We start from the raw sequence: 6,680 nt of genomic DNA, 5'->3' as shown, positions 1-6,680 counted from the left end.
GGACAGCAGTACAGCAGTCGAGTGTTTCAACCATAACTGGAGTTACAATCATTCAATAAAAGTGATCTTTGACTTTCTGGAAAGGTAATGAAATTTTCTACAACTTTATTATTCATTCAAAAAGCTAACTCATAGGTTAACATGATCAAATATGCTAATATCTTAGGTCTATACCGGTAGGGACATAAAACTAACATTAACTTCAGAAATGTATAACTGGAGTTCTAATCATCCAACAAGCATCATCCTTAACTTTATAGAAATATTATTAAATTATCTATAGCTTTCTTATTATCATCTTTAGGTGATTCAACAATTATTTGGCCTTAAACACACAAAGCAACAATTATGTCCAAAACATGGACAAAATCTGACATGCAACTTCAGACAACAATAAGTTGAGTTCTAGCTTTCACAACAAGGTGGTTCTAGACTTTTTAGAAATCTTATCAAACCATGCACAACTTTGTTATAAACACCACAAGTTAATTCCAAAGTTAACTAGGTCAAACATCACAAAGAAGATATCTCTGTCCAGATTAGGACAGAATCTGTCACTCCACTTCACAAGCTCATAACTGGAGATTTAGAGTACCAAAAGGGGTGATATTTAACAATTTGGAAATCTCATGAAAATAACTACACTTCTTCTATTATCTCCAAGACATGATTCAAAGCTTAGCTAGGTCAAACAACACAATCATTCATATCTGAATAGAGAGCATATAAAACCTGACAATAAACTTCTCAAATCTAGAACTCATAAACCATCAGGCCTAAAATCATGAAATTTCAATACAAGCAATATAAGAAAATTATCTACAACTTTTATATTCAGCATATCTATAGAAAACATCATTTGCATCACAAAGTTATCATTACAATAGAAAATGCACATGCAGCCATTTTAGAATATAACAATTTGATGTTTCACTTGTTTGCTAACAAAGAGCTTACACACATGATCCATTCAAGAACTTCAACCAAGACTAATATACTTAGCAACAATATTGAACACCAATCACTCAAAGCATCACCAAATACAATTACAAGCTTTATCTACAATTATGCTTTTATTAGTTCTTTTTTCTAATCAACATATATATAAATTTTAGTGGTGTATGAGAACAACTAGTTTGGGGCTGAGATTTTTATGAGTGGTATATGTTATCAAAACATGGCTACCGTATAAATTTCACATGCTCAGGCTTTATAATTTAATTACTATGAAAAAGACAAATTTCTATTGCAAGAAAACATGTAAAGCAAGATAAATCTAAAGATCATTATTTTCTATAAACATATATAAATATTATATGTTATTATGGTAGTACAACATCATACAAAGGTAGTGGAACCATATTTTCCATTTTTACACCAACATAAAAATTATAACTTATTTAAAACCATTTATGAAACAATAAAAAAGTTAAATCAATAATTCAATCATACTGCATCCCATGCCCATAAATTTTTACCACAGTACACACATAGAATCTTTTGCCAACTATAAAAATTTCACAGCAATTGGAGCACCACAACTTTAGATATGAAAATAACAAGCAAAACAAGCTAAAATTGCCGATTTAACAAGATTAAATCAAAACATTATAAAAATAGTATACAACTAGCATGTTTAATATTTTTATTAGCTAGAGCATGTCATTACAAGATTAACACAACTGGAACTACCATTTTTGGACTTCTATAACTCAAGATATACATCCGACAACTTAAAAGGATTTTTAAAAGTACTTGATAAGAATAAATAAAAACATCAGAAACTTTCTACTAACATATATCATATTATGACTCTACAATGTAGATCTACTCACAAAGATTCCAAAAAGTCATCATTTGCTATTTTACAATGTTTCTACAATTTACTACGATTTTCCAAAGTTCAGACGATTTAAAAGCATAAAAGGAAAACACAATTGCATCGAGGCCCCTAAACTTCCACGAAAATAAATTCCAACGAATAGGTCCTTCTAGGCACTATTCAACTGAGTCACAGACTTTGTAGTTAAGCCCTTCCCTTTCATTGAATTCATGGGCGAGGTCCTTCACGCGACTCAAAATAGAGGAGATGGCCGGCGGCTCGATTTTTGGCGAGGTGGCCGTCCTTTGGCGGCGAGCAGCGGCGGCGGAGTGCTAGGGGGTCCGCGCGCATCTGTGAAGGGGCTCGTCGTGGTAGGGGCTTGCCTGTGGCGGCACGGCCACGAGCAGCAGCTGCTTGTGACTACGGCGGTCGTCGGTAGGCCGGCTCTGGGGTCGGCCGGCCTTGGCGGACGGTGGCCGACAGTGGTGGGGAGCACCAGGGAGCCCACACGCACAATGAGGAGCCCGTAGCTTGGCTCACGGTGGCCCGAGTCAGGCTAGCCATGGAGGCGGGTGGTGCCGATGGCTGGTGCTCTAGCGGCTTCAGCTATGGAGCGACGACGGCACTAGGAAAGGGGCTAGGGAGGCGCAGCATGCAACGGTGAGGGTGATGGGGTTAGTCTCAAGAGCTGAGGAGGATGGGCAGAGGAGCGGTGTGGGAGCTTAGTCGGCTTGGCAATGGTGGCCATGGTGACCGTGCGCACGAGCAAAGGCGAGGGAGAGCGAGAACAGCGCCTAGGAGAGTGGAGAGGCGAGTGAGGGATGGGAAGGAGTGCGCTCGGGCTCTCCCCATCAGCAGCGGTGCTGGCAGAGGAGGTGGGACGCACATCGGCTATGGTGGGGGCGCGGCCAGCGCATGGAAGACATGTGGGCATGAGGTCAAACAGGTGGCGGGCGTGATTTATCCTATTTTGGAGGATGTACCAGGGCTGCTTCTGGGCCGCACTGGGCTATGGTCTTTGAAGCAAAGTTGTTCCTCTCTTGATGCTCTTCAACCCCTATGTAGGATGCCAGTCCATTAGAGCTCTCCAATAGCGGCGCATTAAGCTCCAAATTGACAGTGTCAACGTATTGACAGCGACAAACAAAAATCCAAATTGATGGTCAAAACGAAGTCAAACGAGTGCCATATTTTTACATGCTCTTCTCCACCATGTATACTCAAACTTTTATTTTGGTACCAAATCAAGGTGGCTAACAAAATTTGGAGAACGTGGAATGCCGACATGGCAATGTCAGTTAAGTGACAAAGTAAACTTTTGCTATTTTGAAAACTATTTTTGAAGATCCAAATGAACCCCAAATTTGATGAGACTTAATTTATTGTTTTCACCATGAAAGGTACTTCAACTCATTTTATGGAATCCAATTGAGCTACCACATGAATTTGGACAATAAAATGTCAGAAAGAAGTTAACTTGTTGCTGTCACTTCAGGGACAAAATTTCTAGGAGCCTAAGACAGCAGCCATTTAATCTTCAAGCCTCTATTTGACTTGCTTACATGCTTATGTACCTCTTGGTACAAAAACAAAGTTTGTTCTACATAACATGGACTACAACTTTTATTTAAGGTCAGACCTCTGAACAAGTACAAAACTTATAGTTCTACTTTGGTCAAAACAACATCTTAAATATGCTTAAATCATCATTTTTTGATCCATTGAAGCATTTTTCTGGGCATTTGCTCAACATGAACCCTTCATAGATTTTGTTCATGAGCTCAATTTGAGTTGTTTGAGCAAGATTGCAAGGTTTGATCGATATCTCATATTCCCATTTACTTAATAAAGCAATCTAAGAAAGATTATAATTATCATTTCATGTGACTTCTTGATTCCAAACTTCATGAAACTTTTCCACTGGTCGAGATGGATGCATGTTGATGTAATGTACATGAAATAAGCATGTTTAACATTACTCTTCATAATCTTAACAAGGGTCCACATGTAAGTAAGGGTGTGTTGTCCAAGTTTAAGTTGGAGCTCACTCTTGTAGATTTGATCTTGACACCTTCATCACCACTTAACATGTCATGTTTGAGCTCAAACCCATTGTTTAACTGGTGACAAATACCTAGGGTGTTACACATGGCAAGGGAATTCAACACCAGGGTGCTGATTTCGGGGTGGTGTATACCACTGCCCTCGAAAAATGGCCCCGATCATAGGTGCGACACCCCCTCTAAAATCCACTCCTATTTTGTCTCACACTAATGGTTTGGGGCACTGTGATCGGTGTTACTGCCCTCCTTACCCACCCTACCCACCCTCTACACCCATCCCTGAGGTTGAATTTCACAAGTCTAATGGCACAAATCCTCGTTTATGGATCAAACGTTGTGAAACTTACTTTGATGTTTACCAAACTAATATGGGATTATGGGTTCGTTTAGCTACCATGCGCCTTGTTGGTTCTATAGTGTTATGGTTTTAGACAATGCAGATAGCCATTAATAAAATGACCTAGGAATCCTGTCTTAGCCATCTATAATAGGTTTGATAAGGATGAACACAACCACTTAATTCACCATTTTTTCCACATCAAGCAAATCACCACAGTCTCTGACTATGTTGAACAATTCAGTGACCTTGTCCACCAACTTTTAGCTCATGACCCATCTTTTCCACCTTTTGTTATTACCAATCGCTTCATGGATGGCTTAAAAAAGGATATATGTGCTATTGTTATGATGCATCGCCCCAAGATCTAGATACTACTAGTTCTTTGGTGTTTTTATAGGAAGAAGCATCTCAAGACCAACCCATCAAGAGGTCTGAATTGGATCTTACTCCAAGAGAAATACTCAAGAATCTATGAAACCAACTTTTATGTCAGTTCCTAATTCTGTTAGAGCTGTTGAGGACAGGAAGATGACATATTCTAGTAAGCCCAAGCAATCTGGAGAAGATAAATTGTCTGCATTAAAGAATTATAGAAGATCCAAGGGATTGTGTTTCAAGTGTGGAGAAAAGTGGGGACCCAACCATAAGTGTCCTCCCTCTGTTTCCCTCAAAGCTATAGAAGACATCTAGAAATGTATTGCTGACTATGATGAAGTTACAGCTGCACCAGTGGAAGATGAGTCTGATTCTAGTGATGATTTAATGGCTATCTCAGTTCAAGCTCTCAATGGCATTAAAGGCTCCAAAACTATCAGACTCAGGGGTTATCTCCAAGGCAAAGAAGTTTTCATGTTGATTGATTCTGGAAGCTCTAATAGTTTTCTCAGTGATCTGGTAGCAGCAAATGTCACTCCCTGGAAGTTACTATCTCAACCTGTCAAAGTTAGAGTAGCAAATGGAGAAGTCTTATCTTGTACTCATGAGTTACATGACCAGATTTGGGGCACTCAAGGGTTTACATGTTGCACTACTCTAAAAATTATCCCATTGAGAGGATATGACATCATCTTAGGAATGGAATGGTTGAAAACCCATAGCCAAATGAAGATTCACTAGGTGGACAGATGGTTACAATTTAATTATCAAGACCAGTTGGTTACTCTTTAAGGAATTCCTTCTAAAGTTTAGATGGGACCTCTAGTCTATCGCAATCAGTTAGTGGCATTTGACAAAACAGACTCCATTTTGTATTTGGTACAAGTTTAAACAATATCAGTCAATACCACTCCTGAGCAGTCAATACCTACTGATCTCCAACAGTTGCTTGATCAGTTCAAACCTATTTTTGATCCACCAACAGCATTACCACCCCAAGGTCTGGAGATCACTCCATTCCATTTTTAGAAGGTGCTCAGCCATTTTGCCTAAGACCATATAGATACAACCTAGCTCAAAAGACAAAAATAGAAACTCAAATTGTTAACATGCTAGAGAAGGGATGGATCCAGGCCAGTACCAGTCCTTACTCCTCTCCTGCTCTGCTGGTGCGCAAGAAAATTGGAGATTGGCGCTTATGTGTTCATTTTAGCAGACTGAATGCACTCACCTAGAAAAACAAATACCCTTTGCCTATAATAGAGGAATTTCTGGAAGAACTTTAGGGCTCTTCTTGGTTCACATCTCTAGACCTCTGTTCTGGGTTTCACCAGGTAAGAATGGCACCTGGTGAAGAGTCCAAGATTGCATTCCAAACTCACAATGGACATTATGAGTATAGGGTCATGCCATATGGAGTTACAGGAGGACCAGCCACTTTTCAAACAATTATGAATGTGATATTTGCTCCTTTACTCAGAAAATGTGTGGTGGTGGTTATAGATGGCATTCTAATTTATAGCAAGTCTTGGGAAGATCATATTTTACACATCAGAGAGGTTCTTACTATACTACAACAGAACCATTTCCATGTTAAGATGTTCAAATGCTCATTTGCCAAGCAATAGTTGACTTATCTTGGACACATTATGAGTAATCAAGGAGTTGCCACTGATCCCTCCAAGATTGTCTCTATTCAGGAATGGCCCCAACCATAAAATCAGAAAGATCTAAGAAGCTTTTTGGGCATGGTGGGCTACTATAGAAGATTTGTGCCACAGTTTGGGTTGTTGTGTAAACCACTTACCAATCTTCTAAAGAAAGGCACATTGTTTGTATGGACATCTGAAACAGAAGCTGCATTTCAAACTCTCAAGAAGGCCCTTATTTCTTCCCCTGTTCTTGCATTGCCCAATTTCTCTTTGCCATTTACAATTGAGACTGATGCATCCACTAAAGGCATTGGTGTTGTTCTACAACAAGGACACCCCATTGCCTATGTTAGCAAGGCACTAGTGAAAGCTCTAGTTTGGTTTTGGTGAATTGATGAAACCATAAGTACTAACCTAGTTTATCAAAG

Source organism: Miscanthus floridulus, chromosome 14 (genome assembly GCF_019320115.1).
Source record: "Miscanthus floridulus cultivar M001 chromosome 14, ASM1932011v1, whole genome shotgun sequence".
Lineage (NCBI taxonomy): Eukaryota > Viridiplantae > Streptophyta > Magnoliopsida > Poales > Poaceae > Miscanthus > Miscanthus floridulus.
The sequence above is the reverse complement of the archived record's forward strand: the minus strand, read 5'-3'. Positions refer to the sequence as shown.